General features: G+C 36.3%; 1 protein-coding gene across 2 annotated transcripts in view; it reads left to right on the top strand.

Annotated features, from left to right (window-relative positions):
• Positions 1-8,651, top strand: part of MPP7 (membrane palmitoylated protein 7) — a 245,382-nt gene that overhangs the window by 79,152 nt on the left and 157,579 nt on the right. The window lies entirely within an intron of this gene.

An 8,651-nucleotide genomic window follows, 5' to 3' on the forward strand; every position in this document is an offset into this window, starting at 1 on the left:
CCTGTGAGTGTAGTTTCCTGGTCATATGATAATTCTGTATTTAGCTTTTTAAGGAACCACCAACCTATTTTCCATGGATGCGGCAACATTTTACATGTCTACCAGCCATGTATGAGGGTTCCAATTTCTCCACATCCTCATTAGCATTTGTTATTTTCCATAGTTTTTAATTATAGCCATTGTAGGAAAGTGTGGAGTGATATTTCATTGTGATTTTGATTTGCATTTCCCTAATGACTAATGACATTGTATGGTTTTACATGTACTTTTTTGGCCATTTGTCTTCTTTTTTTCTTTTTGGGACGGAGTTTTGCTCTTGTTACCCAGGCTAGAGTGCAATGGCGCGATCTCGGCTCGCTGCAACCTCTGCCTCCTAGGTTCAGGCAATTCTCCTGCCTCAGCCTCCTGAGTAGCTGGGATTACAGGCACGCGCCACCATGCCCAGCTAAGTTTTTGTATTTTTAGTAGAGACGGGGTTTCACCGTGTTGACCAGGATGGTCTCGATCTCTTGACCTCGTGATCCACCCGCCTCGGCCTCTCAAAGTGCTGGGATTACAGGCTTCAGCCACCGCGCCCGGCCCATTTGTCTTCTTTAGAGAAATGTCTACTCAAGTTTTTTGCCTATTTTTTTGATTGGATTGTCTTTCTATTGTCGAGTTACCCTGTTCTCTATATGTTCTAGATATTAAACACTTACCACATTTATGATCTGCAGATGTTTTCTTCTGTTTTGTAGGTTATCTTTTCACTTTTTGATAATGTCCTTTGATGCACAAATGTTTTTAATTTTGATGTTCAATTTGTCAGTTTTTTCTTACGTTGCTGATGCTTTTGGTGATATATCTAAGAATCCATTATCAAATAGAAGAGCATGAAGATTTACTTTTGTGTTTTCTCGTAGCGTTTTATGGTCTAATTTTGAGCTAATTTTTGTATATGGTGTGAGGTAGGGGTGGAACTTTATTCTTCTGTATGCAGAAATTCCATTGTCCCAGCACTGTCTATGTAGTTTTCATCTCTGTTTAGTGACTACCGGTTTTTATCCTGGAAAGCACTAGTTTATGTTTATTTGCGGAATAGGTCGATATTCTTTATTTAAAAGTTACGAGGAAACTTTGATGGCTTTATACCATTGTGTGACAGAATTTCTTAATTGACAGAGCACTGGGGATAAGGGAAATGGGCTCTCACAATTTTTAAATTTAGAATTTAAAAACTTTTATTTTTATTTTTTGATAAACAATATCTAATTCTTATGGTCATGTTTTGGTAGTTTATGCTTTGGTTACCTAAATGCATTTTTTGCTTAAATTCTCCTAACACAGGTAGATTCACATTGTGTTATAAGGTTGGAATCCTGTTAACTTTCTCCATTGATGCTTTTATTATCTAATAGTAATGGATAGCAGAAAAGGGCCATATAGAATTAATCTGCATTAAATGGGGGATGGAAAGAGCATATTAAATGATAGGAAAAGTGATCAGAACTTTATCTAGAAAAAGGAAACTAATTATCATGTTTTTAATTTAATTAAGGACATTTTAGTTTACAATTTTAGCTTTGGGCTAGTTCATAAAATGTAAAATGGATTCTGCTGAATTTTTCTTTGTTGGCATAGTATTGCTGGTAACATTTCGTGATAATACTTTGTTTTACTTTTAGCAAGTCAACGAAAAGAGCATTTTAATGAAAAAATGTGAAGTCTTCAGTTTCTCTAGGTATTTTTTTTAACTTTGATATTCACATTGTTCTCTTTTGAAGTGTAATATGTTGTGAAGCAGGTTAGTTTTTTCTCTATTAGTTGTTAACTAGGCAAGGGGCAAGGTTTTTCAGAAACTAATAATTCATCACCAGCATGGCTTACAGTTGAATTTTCTCAGCTCTGTGAAATCATGTATTTTTTTTTTTTTTTTGACACGGAGTCTCATTCTGTTGCCTAGGCTGGAGTGCAGTGGCATGATCTCATATCACTGTGACCTCTGTCTCCTGTTCAAGCAATTCTTCTGCCTCAGCCTCCTGAGTAGCTGGGATTACAGGTGCACACCACCATGCCCAGCTATTTTTTTTTCTGGTTTTTTTTTTTTTTTTTTTTTTTTTTTTTTTTTTTTTTTTTTTTTTTTGGTAGAGATGGGGTTTCACCATGTTTGGCTAGGCTGGTCTCGAACTCCTGACCTCAAGTGATCTTCCTGCCTTGGCTTCCCAAAGTGCTGCGATTACCGGTGTGAGTCACTGCACCCTGCTGAGATCGTGTATTTTTGCAATGATGTTATGGCATCGAAGATAAAGACCAATGACATTACTAGGGTGGGCATGTGTTAGGTGGGAAGAGATATTGGAATGAAGCCTAATATTATACATTCTCAGTTTATAAGTGAATAGCCTTATATTTACTTTCCTTTGTAGATTTGTAACACTTGAAACTCAGAACAGAAATATTCAGAAGATTGGGAGCCTCAATGTTTGCATTACTATTTTTAATTACTGTGAACTAATTCTATGTCTCTGATCAATTTTACTCAATAGATTATATGGCTCAATATCATCGTAATTGTGTAAAGCATTAATTCTCCAAACACAAATGGCAATAAGCAAAGGCCAGTGGAAGAATTCTGACAAACATAATCTCTGCAGTACTTGTATGGCCTTATGCAACAATGATGGGACAAGATTTCTGCAAAAATTATAATCATGTTGCAAATTTGAGCATAGGTGCACAAAATCTTACTGATTGAAGTGGCTTGTGGATCACTTGAAAGATCACTGGGACCCTGTGTTGTCTGGCAGACCACACCTTAAGGACCAAGAGCTAACCTAGTCTCTTGCACTATTTCCTCAGAATATTGGGGGTCAGTGATCAGTATGGAAGATGCCCTTCCTCGCTTCCTAGCAGTACCTTGCTCAGGAGAGAATGCCGTAACAAGTGACTCTTAAATTTAAGAGAGTATTTTTTGGTAGTCTTATAAAATATTAATAAATTTGAATAGTCATATTGGGAGGCTTTTTTTTTTTTTTTTTTTTTTTGAGACAGAGTCTCGATCTGTCACCTGGCTGGAATGTAGTAGTATGATCCTGGCTCATTGCAACCTCCGCCTCCTGGGTTCAAGCGATTCTTCTGCCTCAGCTTCCCAAGTAGCTGGGACTACAGGTACCTGCCACCACGCCTGGCTCATTTTTGTATTTTTTAAGTAGAGACAGGTTTCACCATGTTGGCCAGGCTGATCTCAAACTTGGGAGGCTATTTTTATAGCCCAGATCTCCAGTATGCTTGTATGTATATAATACTGTGTAAAATTAGCCAAATCACTAGGTTTTAAAAATTATATTCACTGTCACAAAAATAGTTTTGCTTTTTTATTTTTTAGTTTTTTAATTTTTAATTTTTTTGAGACAGGGTCTCACTCTGTCACCCTGGCTGGAGTGCATTGGCACAATCAGTACTCACTGTAGCCTCAACCTCCCGGGTTCAAATGATCTTCCTGCCTCAGCCTGCTATGTAGTTGGGACTGCAGGCACATGCCACCACACCTGGTTAGTTTCTTATTTTTGTGGAGATGGGGTCTCACCATATTACCCAGGCTGGTCTCGAACTCCTGAGTCAAGTGGTCCTCATGCTTCAGCCTCCCAAAATGATGGGATTAACAAGCATGAGCCACTGTGCCAGACTCCTTTTTTTTTTAAATCCTAGCACAAATCTTAGGGTTTAGTCCTAAAAAGAGCTTGTGATGGCTTCAGCGACCAACTATATTCAGAATTGTCTTGGTAGATTTCAGATTCCTGTTGATGTAGAATTGTTCAATATTAAAGTAGTCTTTTCTGTTTGTGAATATGAACTTGTTTGTCATTCAATCAGCATGACTATTTTTCCTCTTAGAAGAGAACTTTAGAGATGGATAGTAAGCAGTTCCAGTACAAATGGAGATCAAATCTAGATACACTTTCATCTGTTAAGATGGAAATAAATACCTATTGTAGCACTATTGAAAATATTGATACAAACTTTAAAATATTTTATTTGCCAGCACTCACATTAAACATTAAACTTCTCTTTCTGATATAGTGTACTTGAATGACCTAGATTTTAAAAGTATTGCTCAGTGAACATTTTTTTTTTTTCTCGAGACAGTCTTGCCCTGTCAGCTCAGGTTGGAGTGCAGTGGCGTGATCTCAGCTCACTGCAGCTTCTGCCTCCCAGGTTGAAGCAATTCTCCTGCCTCAGCCTCCCAAGTAGCTAGGATTACAGTGCCTGCCACCAAGCCTGGCAAATTTTTTGTATTTTTAGTAGAGATGGGGTTTCATCATGTTGGCCAGGCTGGTCTTGAACTCCTGACTTTGTGATCTACCCGCCTCTGCCTCCCAAAGTGCTGGGATTACAGGCATGAGCCACTGCGCCTGACCAACATGTTTTAAGATAAGGCACAGACTACCTAAGTGTATATATTTTGCTTTGTTTCTTCTTGACAAATTGAGGGGTTGTAGAAAAATCACCTTTGTAAGTATCTTTAATCTTTACTAGATATTTACTCTGGTAAATGTCTCTCAGACTGAATTTTCGTAACATAATTTGGATGTAATGAGATTATTGGGATTTGCTTCATTATGTGGGGATCTAGTTTATTTGATTTCACTTGTTTCTGAAATGATGAACCAGCAGTTCACTGCTCTTGGTAGAATACTTCCTCACCATGTAACTGATTTGAAATGCCATTCTTATCTTGTGTTCAGTTCTTTATGCATCACCAGTCTGTTTCTGGATATTTCATTATGTTTTTGGAAGTTTTGCTGGATGCTCCTTTGTTCTTTTGGGTGGGAAGGATTTAATTCCAATAGTTATGAATTCTGTTGCTAACAAAGTGTCACGTGTTTAAAGAATACTTGAGTGTGGGTTGAAAGTCTGGGAAGCATTTAGCTTGGTAGTTATTGGTAGTGAACCACCAGTTTGTTATTTTTAGCTAAAATAAATATATTTACAGCTTAGATTATTTATTTTTCTAAAATTCATATGTGGAAGGATCTGAGTTATTATTAGTTGCAAACTCTCTAACCTACAATGTCTTTCCTCTATTGAAACAAGCATTTATCTTTTTGATAGCATGAGGTTTCTTAGGAGTTCAGCCACTGCGTTATTGTGTAACAGGCTCATCTTAGAGAATGCTTGCAAAGAAAGCTGTTTAAGATAGTTCTATCTCTTGAACTCTGCTAAGAGCTTTCCTTTAACTTAAATGCTTTTTATTTCACTAACAAGCCTCTGAGAGGATATGACAAAGATGACAATAGCAGCTACTGCTTATTAAGGGCCAACCATGTACTCAGTGTTTTTTATGCTCTTGTCCCGTTGCAAAACTGGGAAGAATAAATTAGGTGCTACATACTCATCCTTTATCTCTGTAGATGATGATAACAGTTCTAAGAAAAAAGCCTACCTCTCTTTCTACTATATCTTCTCTACAACCAAATAGGCCACTTCCTGCTTCCATGGTTTCTGTTGCCATGACCAGTACTTCCTGATTAAGATTAGCACCTACCGATTGGTTGATTGCTTGCTACTTAATACTATGAATGGTGGCTACAGTGGTGTGATGAGAGTTAAGATTTAGATTCCTGCCTTGCAATGTCATGTAAATTCCATATTTACTGCCAGTTTGGTTAAACTACATGTTATGCTTGAGATAAGTCCTGTCTTATTATTAATACCATAAAGCCAATACTGCATTTTAGCTTTTATAGTCAACTGCTCCAAGTAGGAAACCCTGTAACTGTTCTAATGTAATATAAATGTAATCAATTTTTGGAAAGGACAGCTATAGACCATAATTTATTAGCTTTAGAAATAATTTTTATTTTGATATGGCTTTATTTTTTGGGTGAATGCTGCTAAAAATCACACTGTCATCGTATTTATTTTGGTGGTAGAGAATACTTTGTGCAAAGCTATAGGCTACTGAAAGTTAATTACAAATTGGAACCTATTTAAAGCTTAGAGATGGCATGTAAAAATGAAAGTTAGGTACAGGTGTATGCATGTTCCCCTATCAACTCACCCTGAATTTATAGACTTAAAGTAATTGTTTAAAGTGTTACCAAGTAAACTGTAATATTATAATTATTTAGATTATTTTGCATATTTAAAAACTCAGCTTGCATGATACTTTAATAAGTTATTTGCAGTTGAGGGAAAGTGTCAGAAAGAGAATGCCTCTGTCAGGGTTGTGTTAGTATTTTAGTGTACCATAGGTACTTCTGGAAATAAAACGTAGTTTAAATGAGAAAAATTGCAGCCTGTTATGAATGGCACCGAATAGTGCTGATTATTTTACCTTTGACAAAGTGGAAAATTTAAAGCTTGGAGTATCCCAATTTATTAATATAATAAAATTTTATAGTGTTGTTCTGGGCGTTGATATATGTTCCTTAGTGTTTATTACCCCTAGGTTATAGTAAAAGGTTTTGGTCTGATGCCTGACCATACTGCACAGAATGCAAATATGAGAACGAAGACAAAAAAATATGTAAATACATATTTGTTTTCTGTCTCTCAAGTCTTTTTCCATATGACTTCTAGGTATTTTGGTTGCTTATAGGAATATAATTGAACCCAGAGAACATCTTTTTTTATCATTTAACATAGGTTTATGGCTTCCCCAGACTTGTACTAATAATGAAGCTATGAGGGATATGACAAGAATGGTGATATTAAATTTCTCTAGACTAACAGTAAATTTTTCCGTTCTGATGTCAGGAATGCTGAGCATCTGGAATCTGCAAGCAGAGTGAATTGTTCACTGCGGGAACACTTTCATCAAATTCTGAGCCATTTATTCTCTTAGGAACCACTACTGTCTTGTATAGAATATTATATTTTTACAGAAGCAGTTTTCTGGAACTGGAAAAAATTTTTTCCTTCTTGGGTTTCTGTATTTTTTAATTCTTTCACATTTCAGATATGTCATTGTTTTGAAATTCAGTGTCACATTTTAGCATTGAATTAATTTTTTAGGTTTAAAAACAATATATTTGTTCAAATGCAGTGAGAAAGCAATAGGAAATAAGTTTTTCTAAATGAAGGTCTTTATAGTTTGTATGGGTGGGTCTATACTCCGTACTCTGTCATCTTTTTCCTTGAATTTTCAGAATACCTATAATGTATAGCTAACTAGATTGACAGATATAGATACTTGTCCCTTGATTGTGGCATAAATGTATTTCTTGAAAAAGTGCTCTGGAGGTGAAGGGAAGGAATATGTGAAATTCCCTAGTTTCTATTAGTTTTGTTTCAAACATTTCTGAAATGAGGAGTTGATCTAACCATCCCTGGATCATGCTGGATATTTAAAATAAGTATCTGTGGTGTAAGTTACATGTTTGTTTTATTTTTTAAAAAATTCTTTTGTTGTTGTTGTTTTAGACAGCAGAAATTTCTATTTTATTTAGTAAATTTTTACTTTGAATTAGGCTTTCCTGAATCTTGATTTTCTTTTTTTTGGTTCCTTGCATTTGGAGACAGTGTCATCACATGGCCATAGATATCATTGCCTAGGATATGGGCTGGATGGTTTCATTAGAAAGCCTCTTATTATGTCTTACTAGTGTCTTCGTGTCCTGTAACTATGTAACATATGTTTGAAAGTCAGTTATTTACTTTGAAGGAGATATTTCCACCTCTGTTTAGCGTTATTTAGTCCATCTTGTACCTATCTATCTCACCTGATGTTGCTGAGACTAAACATGAAGCTGTTAAAGCTGCATTTCTTTTTGCATGATTTTGCTGCTTAAGTGTGCAGGAACACAGTTTGCCAAATGCATGAATGATTTTAGTGCATATTGGTCCTTTAATTTGAAGATTCATTCCTTTACTACTAACTCCCTTTGCTCTGTATTCTAGTTCTCCCCCAACCAGCTCTCTACCACCGCTACCTTACCCCCAACCCCTTTCCAGCATCCAGTTTTATTAATCACACAGCCTCAGTTGGACCATAGCCACTTCTCCATCAGCCTCTTTTGGCCTCCTCCCTACTGATTTGAAGTTAGCTGTCATTGCTACTTTCAACTGTTATCCACTCATCACTTTGATCAGGCTCTCCAGTAACTTTCAATTGCATGACACATTGTATTTTCATTTAGGCGTCAAGTCTCCATGAGGAGATATGATTCATCAACCCAATATGAGTAGTAAAATCAGAGCTCCCATACTTTGTCTGCCTAATTCTCTTTAGGCATTCTGAACCACAAACATTTGGGTAAGTTAGAGGTTTTATTTTTTGCCATGCCTTTGATTGCTTTTGATATAGTCCAGCTGGTGTATACTTGCTTTATAATTTTCTTGATGAAAAGATGGTTCTCTTTTGTTTGACAAACATGACGACCCTGGTAATTTTCCTCTTTTACAAAGCGTTAGGACTTTATTTTCATCCGTGTAGGAAGAAAATATGTTTCTTGTCTTCTTTTTTCTTACTACTTCCTTTTCTCTTCCCCTGCTCTATCTTAATGATTCAGAAGATAATTTCTATAATAAAGGTGGTTTTTGTGAAATGGTTCCTAGCAAATGGTAAAGACTTTTTTTGACTTTTTTTTTGTAAAAGTTCTTCACTGACGCGGTCTTCCTCCCTCCCTCCCTCCCTCCCTTCATTCCTTCCATCCCTCACTCTCTCTCTC

The sequence above is a fragment of the Sapajus apella genome, unplaced genomic scaffold (genome assembly GCF_009761245.1).
Source record: "Sapajus apella isolate SASKATOON/1434 unplaced genomic scaffold, GSC_monkey_1.0 scaffold53, whole genome shotgun sequence".
Lineage (NCBI taxonomy): Eukaryota > Metazoa > Chordata > Mammalia > Primates > Cebidae > Sapajus > Sapajus apella.